The sequence below is a fragment of the Ambystoma mexicanum genome, chromosome 7p, assembly GCF_040938575.1.
Source record: "Ambystoma mexicanum isolate Mex_15411 chromosome 7p, UKY_AmexF1_1, whole genome shotgun sequence".
Classification (NCBI taxonomy): domain Eukaryota; kingdom Metazoa; phylum Chordata; class Amphibia; order Caudata; family Ambystomatidae; genus Ambystoma; species Ambystoma mexicanum.
The window spans coordinates 827,433,903-827,452,217 of record NC_090939.1 but is presented as its reverse complement, the minus strand read 5'-3'; the positions used below and the strand labels follow the sequence as shown (position 1 = coordinate 827,452,217).

Below are 18,315 nucleotides of genomic sequence, written 5' to 3'. Positions count from 1 at the left end.
TTTGGTTTGGAGGTTCACTTCCAGACGTATAATGGCATTACCTTTTGGGCAGTACAGAGAATGTAGCCTTAGCATAATGTGATGATGTCTTCCAGCAAACTGGATGCGACAGCCAGAACTCCCAGCTGCCTTTGGGACTTCAGAAACGTACACAGGAATCCTCTGTTTTTTGCATTAACAGATCTGCCGCCGTGGCTGTATGACGTAATGCAAGTGGTCAGCTTTCGCACCTCCAGGTGTGAATGGAGCTTCATTTACAAAGGCAATGATAACCACACGCAAGTGGTTTTGGATTCAGATAATGCATGGCCAAAACAAGGCTATTTGGCTCACGGTTGGAGAGAGCTTGATTTCCAGAATGAAGCACCTTCAGTAAAGAAAACACCAGTCATAACTCGAGGCTTTACCACAGAGGTTCTTCACTCAATTCGGTCTCCAGAATGCATAGATCACGTGAACTAGATCTTGCCACGGCTTCAACCGTTTGATTTCTCCAGTGGCAGCAGCTGCATATCGAACAGCCTTCAGCCCACTTTAGAGGAAGCTCCATCCAAAACACACTGTCAGGGCAGAGCGCCATTTTTTGGTGGGGCATATAGGGGCGTCATCGCCCACTTTTTACCTGACTCCTTGGATTTTGTACTTTATTTGTGTGTCGAGGGACTTGTACTGAAATCCCTGCTTCACTGCAACTCTTTGTTATGTGGTGCCTGGTAGCCCTTATGGTTCTCTTTGTAAGCATCCCATTGTGGCCTCAGATAACCCAGTGACACATTGTGCTCTGGTCTAGAATGGCAGAAGTTATGTTTTAGTTTTGGCTACTCTTAGGGAGATGTTTTTCACCGTCCTCTAGTGAAGGTGTGAAACTGTCCATACTAAGGGTACCAAACAAAATACCAGACGCTCTTTATTGGTACCCGTGGCAGACCAGTCACGCTTCACTCAAGTGAGGAAGGAAAGGTGGTGAATAGAGGTATATGTAGTCCCAAATAGGCACCCCAAGAGACTAAAACCACAGAGGTAAACTGAAACATACACTTATTTTAAAAATGTCAAGCAACTATTATTTCAAAAAAGAACTTTGAATTAGAAGTAACGGAAAGTCAAACATGTGGCTGTACATATATATTAAATTTCAGCGCAACATACCTGTTCAACACATTCCATTTGAAAAAGGCACTTGTCAGTCCACATGGCTACCACTGTGAGTAGAACAAAATTGAGTAAGGACATTGGAGTCTTACTGCTGAAGACCAGATGCACCCACTCCTAAATAAAAACCACCTACGAGTGGTGATATTGAACTAGTATCAATAGTTGTGGCAAATATTTGGCAAAACAGTTATGTGGGCTGCAAAAGCGTTTTAATTAGATTGCAGCGGGAGTTTTCAAAATCTGGGTTAAAAGTTACAACAGCCAGTGTACATTTTCAAGGTTGAGTAACCAGTTTGTAGGGTACAAATGCTAAATATTTGTGGTATCAATCTGTTGCTTCCATGTTCACTAGGGTATCCTTGGGAAGGAGACCAGCGGACTTAGTGATGTGATAGTCCAGATTGATACCACAAATATTTAGCATTTGTACCCTACAAACTGGTTACTCAACCTTGAAAATGTACACTGGCTGTTGTATCTTTTAACCCAGATTTACGTGTATTGAAAACACCTGCTGCAATCTAATTAAAACGCTATTGCAGCCCACATAACTGTTTTGTCAAATATTTGCCACAACTATTGATACTAGTTCAATATCACCACTCATAGGTGGTTTTTATTTAGGAGTGGGTTCATCTGGTCTTCAGAAGTAAGACTCCCATGTCCTTACTCAATTTTGTTCTACTCACAATGTTACCCACCTGGGCAGAGTAATGCATCAACCAGGTGCCCTTTTTTGTAAATCACATGGTTACCACTACAGGGAGAATTTCTCAAATGTATGTTTTTCAGTATTTTTATTATGTAAAACACACCACCCTAAATGGAGTGTTACTGGGGTCTTGGTATCGCATTTTCATGCCAATATTTTCTATGCCTTTGTATTGTGCTCGGGACAGGCATGCTACTGGCAGGGAACTTGGGTTCACAAAGGTTTCTGCTGCACTACCATATTCACTGTTTACTGTGATAATGCCATTTTGAATACCATATTGGTAACATTCCTTCCCCTTGTGGTTTAAGCCCCATCCTTTGGCCACCTTGCCAGAACCCAATGAAAAGAAGACTGCACTGAAAACCCAGAGGACTGCAGCAGAAGAAAACCAGCAATGCTCAAGAAACATACATGGAACCTCTCCTGCAACCACGAACGACCATAATCTGTTCTGATCGCCCATGGACTGGTGGGATCATCCAGTCCTTTATACTGTACAACTATCCTGTCGTCTGTATTTCCGAAGTGTCCAGAACATTCACTGTCATGGCCTCTGCTGCAACAGACACTCCTAACTGGAGCTCTGCAGGTCTTCACCTGGTGATGCAGGATTATCATTGCCTACATTTGTTGCTCTTCATCAGGAAGAGGTGGCTGCCTAAAGGCCGTTTTCTGCATACCAATCGAGAATAGCCTCCTGCTCTTTGATCTCTTTTGGTGTGTCCTGTGGGTCCATCCTTGGTGCGGAAGTGGTCCTAGGCCGGCTGGCCCATGCCTGTGTCTGTGGAAACCCTCTCTGCACTGGAGATTGGACCCACCACCTCACCAGACCTAAAACCCAACCAACTGGAGCCACTGCACCTGCAAACTCTAAACCTCCACCCAAGGGACCAACGACAGATGTAAGGGCCCCTTCAATTCTAGGTATTCAAGGGGTTTTACATGGAAAACTCAGGTTTGGTATGCAACTGTACAGCCCACTCCTTTCCCCATAGGGATTTCATAGACACAAAGCCCAATCCCTAAATGACCCTTTCAATCCACTGATGTTCTAGCCTGAACTCTGATTCTAGCCCAGGGTTCCCCCCCTCCGTTAGCCCCTTGAAAGGTGGAATTGGAAGTGTACTACTAATTTTGTCTCTGGAGGATCTCTCAGGGGCAACACGCTCGTCTTGGAAGCAAGACAAAACGGAGCAACACAGGTTTGATCCCCTGAGTCCGTGCTTAGAAATCTCTGGGTATTAGGCACATTATAAATAACCAATCACAATTAAAACAGTTTTCCTAAAAAGTATGATTTTAAATTGCATTGTACCTACCTATTGCATGAAGCCAAAACGTGTGCAGGGGAACTTTAAAACTCATTCTTACATGTGACTTGAACTCCTTTGAGACTCTGGAACCATTTACTCGTTAGGGAAGGACTTCTCATATTTAGGTGCCTGCCTTATAAGTATAATAGAGGGGTATAATGTATGCTTTAACCCCTTTCTCTCCCACTTTAGTTAGTATAGTTTTGTAACGCTATTCTTAAATTGATATTTACTGTTTGTAGTGTAAAGTGTTGAGTAATCTCACTTTGGGGTTAATATATAGTTCAGTTTGCTTGTACTACCTTGGCCAAAGGCAATATAGGCAACAGGTCAATATCTTACTTAGGCTAACAGTATTTTATTTGCAAGCCTTCATAATATTCAGGTCACTTCATCAGGCAAAGAATGAAGCGCTTGTAGAAACAAGAGATTAGGCATCCACTGCTAAAAATCCTTATCTGTATCTCTAATTTGCGGTTCTTTCACCAAGAGCCATGCCACTCCAGACGTTTTCTACAAGCTCTGCAGACTGAATATTTCACCGGGACACAGCAAGATTTATGCAAGCAGGAAAGAGAAAGAAATACTGTTGGGCTGCTCTCAGAAGGGATGGCTCTGTGTCAGTCATGGCATGTTCAAACCTACATAACGATGGTAGGATTTAGGCGAGTCAGTCGTGTGTACATCTTAACTGAGCCTGTAGCCCACCATGCCCATTTATGTTTAAGCTGGGGATAGCAACAATCACGTTGGACAATTGCATTTCGAAAATGAATCAAGCAGTTGGTTACATTTCCAGGATTGATTGAGTTGTGATGGGTGCTTTGAAAGGGATGGGGTTTAATGCCACATTGAGAGTATTTCTCTACATCGGATAAAGAAAAGAGTAGAGTCAGACATGGAACAGGAGCACCCCAGTAGTCCTCTGGGAACTTTGAGAACAGACATTGTGACTTTAATGAGCCACTATCCCACTCTTTCCACCCATCGAGAACCCGCGATCACAGCTAGACCAGATTATTTTTAATAATAATTTTCTATGGCACTTCACTGACAACTTCAGCCTCACCAGCATCTGTGGAAATGGTCTGTTGGCACACTCGTTCCAATCCAAACCCTTCTAGCGCTTTAAAAGCCCTGCGCCCCACAGGCTTCCCCGACATCTGCAAGGGAACCTGTTCCATGTCGGACTCAGCCCTTTCCTTTGCCGTATCTAGAAAAACACATTCTCAGCATATCAGTGGAACAGGTTTTTTTTCTCCAACTTAAGTCTTCAGTATCCATCCCGCATACAAAGGACAAAGCCATTTTAGAACCCAAACAAGATAAAAAAAATAGCTAGGATCGTGAGGAAATAGAGGCCATTCGAGAGCCAATGTTGCAATTGTAATGGAAGCGCTAATATTCCCCCAGCTGAAATTTGGTCTTGCTTTAGAGAACCTTAGTGGCTCATCGTCGTTGCAGAAGATGTCCCATATTGATGTATTCTTATGCCAGCCAGTCTCACCTAGACATCTATGGAAAGAAGTAAGTAAGTATTTCCAATTACTGGTGGTCAGTAATCCAGCAACACCAATGGAAGAGGCATTCACTGACAATAGGGCAGGCTCATCGATCTGGCTTTGCTGGATAAGAAGCCTAGATTTCTCTGTAAAGAGGGGATTCCCAGATCACCAACTTATAGCCTGAGAAAAGTAGGTTATGGCCAACCCTGGACCTTTTATTTCACAAAATAAAAGATTCTCCATTGAAGGTGTGTCAGTATGGCTATCACGATCTGCAATGTCAGTGAGACAAATATTTATAAAACTCAGGGAAGATGGGTCATCTTGACAGCCGTCACATGAGATTTATTGAGCAGTGGTATGTGGCAACATCCTTCTCAAAGGATTTCCATAGGGAACGATACTAGCCCTCTACAATGTTTCAGACACAAATGTTCGCTACATAGCCAGTCGAGATGTTCCCCCTCCTATTAGCACTGGAAGCCATGTATAGCCCGGCAATAACCTGAGCCGTTTTCAAGCTGTTCAATACTTTATTTATTGTAAATACAGAGGCCTCTCGAAATTGGATACTTTCTTTGATACCAATATAGTACCAATTTCGGTTGGGTGATATTGTATGTAAATATGTTCTCTGTAAAGCGCTTTCGATTAAGGCGCTATATAAATAACACATCATTATAGCCTCAGACAAGGACCTCCGAGGATCGCTCAGGAAGAAGACCATGATCCACATACAAGCCCACTTTGTAGGATGAAGTTGGCATTAAAATACACAGTACCCTATATTTGCCTCAAAGAAATTGGACCAATAGTTCCATTGCCAGAGCAATGATGAGTGGGGTAAAAGGAAACCCTAGAGTGTGCCTTTGGAAATTAGAATCGGGCTTTTAAAAAGGGAGTTATCCAATCGTATTGTGGCGTTTAAATGTTAGCCACATGAATCGCGTTTAACATTTTTTCCCTGTGCACTAGCATGCACCATCTTTTTACGGCAATAATGCCAGTCTCAATACCAGAGACTCAAGATGGCTTTCCCCTCTTAGTTCAAGGCCCGTCTTCTGTGCCATCTTGAATTTTTGTCAGTCTTTCTACACTCTGAGGCTGAACACAGTCACATGTTTATTGTTCACTTGCGCCTATGCTCTTATACAGGAAGTGAATACGGTTTCAAAACACCCACAGGGCAACGGGAAGGGGTCAGGGGATGATATACAATGTAATATCAACAATGTTAAATAATTAAATGCAACAAAGTAAGAAGAGACAAGGGGGAGGGGAAGACAAACCTACTATGCCCTGCGAGTGTTTAGAACGTGCAAGTGCAGAGGGGAGAGGTGTAAGGGATAGGTGCTGAGGTGCTCACAGAGAGCAGCAGGTAAAGTGCTATGAAGGAAGGCAAGTGCAGCCTTCAGTGGTGGAGGGTGAGCCGAAGCAAGTGCAGAGAATAGACAGCAGCTGGGATGATAAGATGTGGGGGGTAAGGGCCCGAGCATGCATTAGGGCCCTACAGACCAGTCAAGCTACAGTGCGATTAGCAGCAGAGAGAGGGAGCGAAGGAAGAGGTAAAGAGGAAGGTCTTGAGGCTTTTCCGGAATTTAAGGAGGACCTGCTCAAGACAAAGAGGGAGGCTGTTCTAAAGAAGAGACCCCGCTGAGGAAAGCGATCGACCACCTACTCGGTTTAGCAAACCACATCACACGCAAGAAGTTGGTGCCAGAGGAACGCATGTGTCTAGAGGGGGAGTATTTGGTCGGATAGTTGCAGATAGAGTGGTCCCCATCCCTAGACAGACTTGTGGTGATGCAGAGGGATTTTAATTTAATCTGTGCTGCGATTGGGAGGCAGTGAAGACTTGTAGGGCAGAAGAGATGCGGTGCCTGGGCTGGAGGCCGATAAGTCTTGCTGCCCTACTCTGGATTAGCTGGCAGGGTTGCAGAGGGGACGAAGGTAAATTAACGAGGAAGCTACTGCAATAGTCAAGCCTAGTGAGAACGAGAGCACGTGTAACATTGAGTCTCTGGGGGAAGGAGAGGGAGCAGGAGGAGATCCCATGGAAGAAGGCCAGAGTGAAAGCAACCTTACATATGGTAAGGAACTTTTGCAGGAACCAGCCTTTGAATACCAGTCAGTGCTGTGTGTGACTGATAGAATATGATATGACATTTATAACACACCTATACACAAGTGTTTCAAGGCGCGACGAGGCAAGAGAGGGGGAACAGAGTGAAGACAGACAGCGATCTTACTAGGCCAGGTGTCATTCAGATCGCACAAGTGCATGGGAAGGGGGAAGGGACAGTGCAGTACATAGGATGATAGAATAAATAAGTAAGGTACAGCCAGCTGGTGGCGAGAGCAGCTGTAAGTGCAGACATCAGGTGCAAGTGCTGCTATTGGGACTATAGGGATACAGAAACAGTCCTAAGTGCGGAGGTTGCCAGGAAGGCAGTGAAGGTGTGCGACTTGGGCAGGAGGGGACATGGGCCCGAGAGGGTGGCCAGGTAACCAGTGCAGATTCAGTTTCAGTCAGGAAGTCAGCAGGGGAGAGGAGGAGAAAAAGCAGAAGCAAAGAGAAAGGTTTTGAGGTGCTTCCGGAAGCATAGATGATTCTCCTCAGGTTTCAGGGAGGGAGGGAGGGAGGGAGGCTGTTCCAGAGGGAAGCCCCAGCCGAAGAAAGCGATCTACCACCAGCTCGTTGCTTGGAGAAGCAACTGACCCTGATGGAGTTGGAGGCGATGAGCGAAGAGCTCGAGAAGGAAGATATTTAGGAAGAGAGAGTTGAAAGTATTGAGGCCCCAGGTCCCAGAAGGCCTTGTAGACAATGCAGAGGGTTTTGAACTTTATTCTCGCAGCCACTGGGAGCCAGTGCAGAGATTTCAGTCCTGGATAGATATGATCCCTGGGCTTGAGGCGAAGGACAAGTCTTGCAGTCCTGTTCTGGAGGAGTTGCATATGGCGGAGAGTAGAAGTAGGCAGATTTACAAAGAGGCTGTTGCAATAGTCCAGCCTAGAGAGAACCAGAGCTCTAGAGACAGTGAGCTTCTGGGGGAAGGAGAGGAAAGGAAAGGAAAGGAAGAATACCTCTGAGGAGGTGTAGCTGGTAGTGATACTGAGACATCAGAGATGGGAGGAGAGAAGGAGAGTGTGGAGTCAAAGATGACCCCAAGGTTTTTAGCCACACAGGTGGGAGCAGGTAGAGGGCCAAGAGAGGCCGGCCAGAGAGTGACAGGAAATGATGGAGTGGGTGTGCTGATGAAGAGAATCTTGGTCTTACTGGCATTAAGGCCGAGATCCTTGGTGGCACACCACTCCTGGAATGCGGACAGACAGTCTGAGATGAGAGAGGGAGAAGAGGTGGCGGAGGGTAGCCTGAAAAGGAGCTGGCAGTTATCTGCATAGCACTGGAAGTTGGGGCAGAGCGCAGCAATGAGGTGGGCAAGAAGTGCCAGGTATTGGTTGCACAGCCAGGGAAGATGTTAGACCCCTGGAGAACACCACAGGTAGAGATGAGGAAGGACCCAGGTTGAACCTGGGAGGGTCGATCAGAGAGGAAAGAAGTCAGCCACGCCAGGACCTGACCGGTGATGCCCATGTTATCACGGAGACGGTTGAGCAGGATGGCATGGTTGACTGTGTCAAAGGCAGAGGAGAGATCAAGTAAGATGCGGACACAGGGGGTGTTGGAATCAAGGTTGGAGAGCAGGTCTTCACGGGTGTTCAGGAGAGCAGTTTCCATGCTTCTGGCAGCATGGAAGCCAGACTGATCATGGAGACAACCAACAGCTTCAGTGTGGAGATGGCCGACTTTCCAAGAGTTTGCCCAGGAAAGGAGTGATGGAAATTGGGCGATAGTTAGCCGGGCAGGACGGGTCAGCAGAGGGTTTCTTAAGAAGAGGGTGCACAAGGGAGTGCTTCAGGGGGAAGGGAAGACTCCAGTGGCAAAGGAGTGGTTGCAGAAGTCGGCCAGAGCGTCAATGTGGTCCTTAATGGTTTTGGAGAAACAGGATGAACCTGTTTTGATGAGACTTTCATAGATCGGACTGGTCTAGAAAACTTGTCTGGGGAGAACAGGGGAAAGGAAGAAAAGGAGGGAGGAGAGGTGGCCGAAGAAGGACCAGAGAAGAGCGGGGAATAGAGGGAGGAAGGGGAGAGGAGGGGGGAGAGAGAGGACAGGATGTCCTGAGTTTTAGAGATGAAATGAGAGGCCAGCGCCATGCAGAGGGCCTGGGAGGGACCGGAGAGGTAAAGACTGTGGCAGGATTGGCCAGTTCCTTGCAGATTTGAAAGAGTTCAGCCGAGTTGTTAGATGCCACAGAGACGCAGGCTTGGATGCAAGCTCTCTTCTTGGTGAGGACAGAGAGCCGGTATTGCTGGCCAGTTTGTCAGAGGATGTACCAGAAGCATGCCATTTCCTCTGGAATTGAGAAATGGACTATCTGGTCCCAGTCAACATTCCAGCCAGGGGAGGTCTGTTAGAGGGCACATACGAGGCAGCTCGTGGTCCATGATTGGACAGCCACTTCATGCTTGAATGGTGCAGATACTTGCAATTTCTGGACTGGGGCCATTCTTTAGCTTCCCTGCTGGTGTCCAAAGAATGCAGAGATCAGGTGACTGCTGCAAAAGGAGCGTGCATTGACCAAGTCAGCCACTGGTGAACATTTTGTTCTTCTACAACTAGAGGTAGTCAGAACCTTCCTCCCCTAGAATAGTGGGCCTAATCGGTTTCGTGACCAAAACAGCTGTTCTGCTAGTGGTCTTCTGATGTGACCCTGGAGCATCTTGGGGTCTGACCATCCACCGGAGGATCTTTGCCAATGCAATGGATACAGTCTCACCTAGTTTCCTGACACACTGCAAATCTTCTATGTGACCTAGGAACCTTGTCACCTGCAACAGCTGCTCCCCACTAGGAAGAGGGGATTGCATGGAGCTTGTGTTTCAACACCAGCAAGATCCGAGCCTGCAAGTGCTCGACCAGGTCACCTCACTAAATCAACATGCCTGCAGAGTCCTAAAGGTTAGCCTTCATCAGGGAAGTCAGTTTTCATCTTTCATGGTAGTGTTTTCCAGACCATTTGGTTAGCCTCTGAAACTGTGCCCTCTTCGGAACATTAGAACCCCTCAACCCTGGGACCACCTGCACCCTGACCAAAGGCATGACTACGAAGCACCAGGGATTCTGACTTATCTGGGGTGCTATGTTCATGAATCGGAGGTCGAGGGCCGAGTATTTACCACTTCTGGTGACTCTCTCATGCCATAGGGATTCAATGGGTGTACAGTCAAATCCCTTTAACCCCTTTCCTTGGCAACGGGTGGTGGTGTCCTAGTTGGGAATTCCTTCCATGGCACCCATCAGCAAGCTGGAAATGGAAGTTGCCTCCTTCCCTTTGGGAAACCCATTTTCCACTGAAAGTGTTCTTTGCCCATTAGCAAATGTATCTGTTGGTTTTAGCAAAGTCTTGTTGTTGGGGGATGTTTGGACTTGCTAAGCCTTCTGTGAATTATTCTTTTACCGATTTGAATTACCGGGTCCAGAAAAGGATGCAAGTGACTTCCAATTATTCGTATATGGTTTTCTTTCGGCCAACCATTTTTCTTCTCTCACCCGATCACGCTGAATTCCATTTGGGGAAAGGGAGGGTTTTATGGTACCCCTACTCGCTTTGCTTCCCCCTCGTCCCTTCCATTTGGTTTGTAGGTTTTGTGGCAGACCAGAAGAAGTCGGACGCACAGTGGACATTTTCAAGGTCTTCATTTAAATAACAGAAATGCCTAGCTCGCCCTTTTGCTGCAGGGTTATTCCCAACCTAACTAAACTAACTAAGGGTGCTCGTCCGTCATTAAAAGTCCAAATAAAATGTTTGCTGTCCAAAACCTACTCTTTCCTGGCCCTACCACTAGAATTAATAACTAAATGCTACCGGACTCTACAATTTCTGGCATCTTCTCCATTAGCTATATCTCAGGGTTTTCCAAACGTTCAAAGTTCTGTTCACTGCAGTAAATGGAAAAGAAAGTCAGTACAGGATATTTAGCCAAGTTTTCTTATACCCTTATGAGCTTCTGTAGTTTGTCGTATAGGTAGAGTTTTGGTCTCTAGTAGTTTGTGAGACCAGTGAATCTCATTTTGGCAGTGATTTTTAGTCGCCTAGCTTTCAATTTGGGTTCTTCAGACTCGATCGTCTCTGATGGGGCAATCTATACCCTTTTCAATGGCTGGATTCCACAGCTCCTGGGGCCTCTCCACAGGCTGCCCCCTCAAGTTCCATCGATTTCTGTATTTGGCACTCAGGCTTAACTCAACGAGTTTCAAATTACAAAGGAAGGCCGGTGCTCAATAATTACACTTGACAACCCTCTTGGTGTCTCCCAAGACATATGTTCATGCTTTCTCAATGTCCCACAATCAATATTACAGTTTCTTTAACATAGTTCACTTAGTCCCCATTGCCTCCCCCTTTCCTGATCCACCCTGGTACCTTCACTTGACGTGGCAGATTCACCGGGTTTGGTGCCGGGACGTGCCTCTTTCGTTTGTTCTCGGTCTACTTTCTCACCTCTGATGTGGCGTTGCACTTGGCTCCCGTTATCCATGTGCGCTGGGCATAGGTCTGCTGATGGGAGGTTTCGTTCCTCCCTGTATTTCTGGTTTCAACGTTGATCGGGCCTCAGGCCTGACACGGCTTTCCCAAGGCCATGCCACCAAGATGGACGGCTTACGGGTCTCCATCTTTACAGCGGCTTCCCCACTGTTGCTATGCTGGGCCTCAGGCGTCCTCTCTCATGGGCTCTCGTGGGCTCTGCGGCTCCACACTGCTTCACCCCTCGAAGACATACCTACATCAGAGGGCTTTCCCTGTATGTCTCTCTACCTCTCCTTACACCATCTGTTCATCCCTTTTACATACTGGTTTACGTTCAAAGGGGCATAACGTTTCTCTTCAGGTGTCGTGTTCTGTCCAGCATTATCTGAAGCCAATTGAAAGGAAAGCATGGTACTGGTGGTTGAAGGCAGTCCCATATAAGCAGATGTTGTTTGCATATGGAGGTTCCTCGTGGGAATGGGAGCCCATGTCCCGCAGAGGGGAGTCACTCCTAGTGAGGTCCCACTTGCCCAGACCCTCCGGGAGGGTCTTGCTGAGCTTGCTCACCTCCCTAGCCTTAAAGGGGGTGGCTCCCCCTGTGGAGAAGGGACGAATACCCTAGTTTAGTCACAGTTTTCCGATTGATTTGGTGGCCATTTTGTTTGAGAAGGAAGCTGGTTCAGTTTATAGTCTTATGGTAGCTCATATGGCTCCTGTAACAGGGGTGCCATTAGGTCCCCCATGGTGACCCTATGGTGACTAACACTATATTGGTTTTAGGAAGCAGGCTGATTGAAGCAACAATTTCGTTTTGGCTTCACCGAAGGGTGCAAGGTGATTTGCCACTGGATTAGCCCAATGCACCTTTAGTACTCCAATTGCTAACAATGTGTTTTTTTAAGTCCTGCTCTCCATTTTGTGTCTATAGTCTTGGTTTGTTATGGGCAACTACGAGGCAGAGCTAAAAAATTGAGTTCTGCACACATTCACTCAGCCCTTTGCGATCTCAGATCTGTATCTATAGTGGTTTAGTTTTAGACTGGTTAAATGCAGTCCCCAGTCCAAAGAATACCATTATGCATCATGTGGGAGTATACCCGAACCTTTGGCTGTACAACTCACGTGGCCGACACCCAAAAAAAACGTTGTTTTGGTTCCTGGTGTCCGATTGAAGGCCTGGCTTGGACAAGCCCATTAGAGTTTCTACAGGGGAAATACTAATCCTGCCTCAGTTCTGCTGGATTTATTGGGGAGTTCGGTACGGTTGTGCAGGTTTACATACATGCTACAAGATTCCTACCATTTGAGGCATTTCTGTCATTTAAGAACCAGATCTTGCCATACCTGCTGGTTTGGATTTTTGGCTGCTAGACAAACTCCCTGGGCTGCCATCATCCTCACAGTAGTCTTCCACATCTGATGGGCTAGTCTACCACCTTGGTGTAGAAAACTGCAGTCATCCAGAAGAGTCTTGGAATATTACTACACACATCTATCGTTTATCTGTACCACCATGGGTCGCCCCCACCGGGTGTTGGTCATATACTAGTTGGCTTCCCAATCTCACACTTCAAGCTGCTGGGATGTAAGTGGTTGGGCTTCTACACCTTTCATGGGCCATCCTTGCCACTTAATTCACTCCTGGCTAGTGGGTCATACTTCGGGGGGAGGCTGTTGGTTCATATCTGCTATCTGGGCTGTCGTTGGTCTGAGCTCAAATCCTTGGCTGCTCAGATCATGTAAACCACAGTAAGAAAAGAAGCATTGTGCTCACCAGGTTAATTTGTGTCTCCTCAATGGGCTCTTTGGGAACCGTGCCAATACATGCCTCCTTATGGGCATTGGTAGAATAAATGCCAGACTTGCCCTTGGGGGTCCCACATGGTCCGTGGTAAGGACTTTTTGCAGGTGGGTCATAACCACATTTCTCCCCCCCCCCCCACCAATCGACTTCCATCGGGGCAGACACTGCTGTGCTAAACCTTCTCTTGGGGCTGCATGTTCTCAAATCTGCCTGTGGGGAGCTCCTATTTATGTTTTCCTTTGCCACCCAATCCGCACAAATTGGGGAGAACTGGGTCTTCAATGGGTTTTCATTAAACTGTGGGTCTGCCTATAGACTGTTTCCTCTGGGGCACTTCCTTCAACACCAATAACGACTAGAAATGGCATTCTAAGATACTTCGCTTAAACCAAGATTATTTTCCTGAGTCCCTGAAGTTTTCCACCAAGACTGGGATTTTTAGCAACTACTGTCGATTTATTACATCTACTTAAATGTGCGTATTACACCCATGCCTCTGCATTTACATTGCATCATTCCTTGCTACTTCCATTTCCTCCTTTAGAATGGAGTATGCCCTTTTGGGCCTGGACAGCGTGAACCTAAAGGGCATCCTGAACTTGGTAGCCCTCCAGGTTGTGTGGGTCATAGTGCACTCATCTCGCCTATCTATAAGAGATATATTACTGTTGTGTTTTGCATATGCATATTACCCGTGTATTAGGGTGTTAAAGGGAACATTTGACTATTTCCGTTTGTGGCATCTTTGATCCTGAATAGGATGCCATGAATGCATGTGTATAGTAGTCTAGGTTTCCCTTATCTGGCTGTCGCTTAAAGTCTATTTGGATTGGGTCTGCCACCAAGTATTGGGCTTGCATTCTAGGGTCCGTAACAGGTATGGTCTTTATAGACCGCTTACTGTTTTTAGAACTACACTGTCAATTTCACCAAAGTACTCCATTTCATCTCAGATCTATATGACTTTGTAATAAAAGTGTGTATTTTTTCAGTATACCAGTGTGGCGTCTTCATTTGTGCCAATTATTGGGAATACCTGTACCCCCCTGCCAGCCTTCCTCCCTCCTGAAGTTAAGCCATACTCCTCTACTATAGCTGCCATTGGAGAGTCTGGTCTTTGCTTCTGGGCGATAGAATATTCTAAGGTTAGGGCCGATAATTATACAGTCCTCACCAGAGGTTTGCTTAAAAAAAATATATAAATAAAAAAAAAAAATAATAAAATCACACACACTCACTTTACTTAAAAACAGTACAACACAGTTTCCAGAACTCTTGTAACGCATAATTTGGTGTGCAGCGCCCCTTTAGGGCTACCTATTGTGTATATATGCAGATAATTTTGTGTGTGTGTTTTCTAGTATCCTTGCTTTTTACTTGCATACGTTTTGGCATAAAACAGAATACATTTAAAAATGTGTGTGGACCTTGAATAATTACAGTCCTTGTACATGCACACTAAACCCTAGATCTCTTACATCTAAGCCTTACCTATAAGGCTTACGATATCCAGAGATAGATTGGTTGGACTAAGTGTGAAAAACTCTTGCTCATCCACTTGATTGAACTCTCAGAACCTGACAATCACTCCTAACAGGAGCCATTGGTGTACACAATTTCCAAGTCCTGCACCCAGCATTTCACTTTTCACCATTCCTTTGTTTCTGGGCACCTCAAATAAGGCCTGCAATGGTTGTTGTGGGCACACCTTCAGCCCACTTCTGTGGAGTGCTCTGCACAGTGCATGTGTGGTTTTAGCTTATTTACTGCCCCCAGACACCACCAATCTAGATCCTGTGTGGGTTGGCCAGTGCGTTTTAGGGTCAATACTAATGTCAGGCTGCAACGTGCCTGTGCTTCCCTGGATGTGGTTGATGGGCTGGCAAGAGTGGGAAACCTTGTCCCCTTCTCGCTCTCTATATAAACATTTAAACCCTGCTGAGGTCAATGGGCTGCAACCTGAAGGTCCCGATCTGGCCAGACTTTCTGGGTCCTTTCGTCCCTCCATCCACCTTTGCTAGTAGTTTACTCTGCTTCCCAAACTTCCTCCTAGCTGGCAGGGGTGGCTCTGCTCTGGTGTGACTTTTCCAAGCCTTTGGGGTTTCGCTCCCTGTAAACACCTTGGTGTGGGGAGTCTTCCTGACCTGGCCCAGTGATGGTTTGCTGCTACTCCACCTCAGCTCTGTTTTGGGCCATCCCGGGTTGCTTCCCGCCATTACCACTTCTGTGGGACCATACTCTTGCTGGCTGGCTGCTGCATCTTGTCCCACAATTACCTGAACCCTTGATCAGGTTCCACAGTCCTCCTGGTGTCGTTCTCATCGCTGCTGCAGCTTCTGCCCAGTGGACTGTTTTCAGATATCGGCGTCATTGATTCTTGGGTCATCTGGGACCTTGCTGATTGAAGGTTTGAGTCCCCCTCCACATGGTGTTCCATTGACTGAAAAAGGCCTCGTCTCTCTGCACCCCGCTCTTCCTGACCTGCTAGTTCTTGAACCCAGGCCTGGAACTGTTCTTGGTGCTCCCCTCTGGCTGGTTCCTCAGTCTGCTGCAACTGTAGAGAAGGAGAACTCACCTTAAATCACCCTAATAGTGTCAGGCCTATGGGATTTCGCTACATTGTTTCCAAAGGGAGAAGTTTCAGCAACTCTACAAACTCCTGAGTGACCTGTGAAGGTATTGAACTGCATCCTTTTTGGTAGGTTCCTGGAGTTTTTAAGAGCAAACACTGGAATTTTCAAAAATCAGAGTGATTTATTATATATTGTATTATATAAACCACTAGAATTCGCTCTTCACTAAGGATTGCTGGTGTAACAATTTCCACTTAAGGATACTTTGTATCTTCCAATTTCTAGGAATAATCTGGAACCTCACCAGTTGCGCAATTCTAGTGTCCACTGGCTTGTTTTCTAATAGCATTAATCCCTTTCTCTGTTCCTTGCCAGGACTTTGACTGCAAGCCCTCTATAGCCAATAGGTCAGACTGCAATTACTTTGTCCTGCAGATTTGTGGAATTGATGCTTTACAATTTCCATAGTTTTTTCCTACATGCCACTGCACAGCGGTGCATGTCCCAAGCATTTATTGCCCAGTCCAGTGAGTTTAACCATAATGCAACACCAATACACATATTATATTTTTACAATATATTGTGTGGTTATTTGATTCTATGTCAAGACTGGAGGTTAGCATTATGCTTCAACTTCTATTTACTTACTCCTCAGCAGTTTCAACAACAACATAAGAAAACTGAAAAGGATCCTCTTCACCCTTTGTCTTTCCTTATAAACTACAAATCCCAATGTCTCTGTAGTCCTATCTCCTTCAGTCGAGCTAATGACACCCTTCCTGTTGCTGAACTACTACTCCTCCTCCTCTTTCACTGCTCTTCAGCAGACAAGTACCCCTTTTTTGTCTCTACTACGAGCAATGTATGTTTCTCAAATGCAATTTACAGATTTTTGTAGAGTAAGCAGAAGGGGAAATAGTATTGGAACGCAAGCAGCAAGATTGAGGATGTGATAAGTTAATGTGATTATAGGTTTGTACGACGTAGTTGTGTATAGACGACAGGTTGGTGTGCTTCTGGGAAGCGTGTTAGTGCGCACAGTCAAGATATTAATTATCTTGAAGCGGAGAGCAGCCCGAGGGGGTTCGCCCTTCCGCACAGCCGTTACTGGTTGAGCGGCCCCCATCTTTGCGGGGGCAGAGTCAGGAACAGAGGAGCGCTACGGCCCTCTCCAACAGAGGTGGAGCCGGAGCACCAATGCGGTCCGTCGCAAATAGTACGCAACATCAATACGAAGTGTTATGAAAGCCGGGCTCGGCGGTGATTGTTAGTCTACCTCGCGCAGCCGGCGCACTCGTTCATCACGAGCGTTTGTGCTCATCTGCAGCAGCAGGTTGTAAATAAGAAGGATCACAGAATCCAGTCACTCGATTGAGCGAGAAGCGGCCCAGAAGCCCGCAAATTACAAAGGAAGCTATTCTCGGCTTAACACGCCCCCAGAAAGCCTGAGAACAGGGTGAGCAGAGCTAGGAAGAGCTCATTAAGGTGCTTACCACATAAAAAAATAATAATAAATTAAAATAAAAAAAAAGGGGGAAATATTTAAGACATTGCTTTGTCAGTACAGCATACAAGAATACAAGAAAGCAATAGATATTGGCCGATGTAATACATCGGAGTCAATGTAGCAGTGGGTGTATGCGCGAGGCACCTATCACAGGTATCAGGCACACAGCACTCAGGATCATGTCTGAGTTTGAATGGAGCGAGGAGGAGCAATCGCTGGACCTCGCCTCCAGCTTCAAAGAAGTGCTGGGAAAGCTTGTTGATCGATGCAGTGGCGCAAGGGGTTAAACCCTTACAAGACAGGCTGCAGACTCTAGAGTCTGTGTTAAGCCAGCCCCAAGAAAGCACCAAGGAGACAGACAGCACGCCCATGGAGCCCTCAAGTAAGGGACTGAAGGGGAGTAATGAGACCCACAAGAGGAAACCCTCCTGGGTCGACCTTACGGGGTAGAAGAAAAGGCACAACGCTTTTGCCAAGCCAAGAACGGCCTACATGGAAAGGTCGTCAGTGCCAAGCCTCACGACCCCCCTCCCAGGGGAAGGGAATTTGGGCAAAGATGACCCAGGCTCGGAAGAGGAGCCAGCAGAGGGAGATCTGTCCTGACAGGAGGAAGAGGAGAAAGCATAAGAATGGGAAAAACCCATCAGGGGAAAGAAAGCCTGCAAAGAGAAGCATCTGGATGACAGTATTAGGAACCCTAGATCCTCTGATTGGCAGCACTCCCCTGAGTGACAAGGTACATGGCCCTAAGGCTCAGGAAGGCCATAGACAAGGGGGTGATACTGTGCTTAGGTGCATAATGCCCACAGCCACACCTTCCCGGCAAAGTGGCGGAGATGCCGGAACAGGACCCAAAGATGCTAGCCTTCATCTTGAAGACTAGCAAGGACCCGCGTAAGGGGATTGACAGATCCTGAAGGAGCTGCCAGGAAAAGGTACTGGATATATCTGCACCGCTAGCTAAGATAATGGATCTAACAGAAAGAGCCAGAGACACCGGAGAGGAAGTCGATCCACAGGAGAGGAGTAGAGGCCTAATGTTTAAAATAGACCCCAAGCTAAGGGATCTAGATTCCTACGAAGCAGCGCAAGGTCTCCTCTTTGGGAAGACTTTTGGCAAAGAATGGGCAGGTTTGTTGGTACCTACAGA

General features: G+C 46.5%; 1 protein-coding gene across 2 annotated transcripts in view; it reads right to left on the bottom strand.

The window, feature by feature from the left end:
• LOC138526349 (pyruvate dehydrogenase E1 component subunit alpha, mitochondrial) overlaps nt 1-18,315 on the bottom strand; it is a 264,819-nt gene that overhangs the window by 122,633 nt on the left and 123,871 nt on the right. The window lies entirely within an intron of this gene.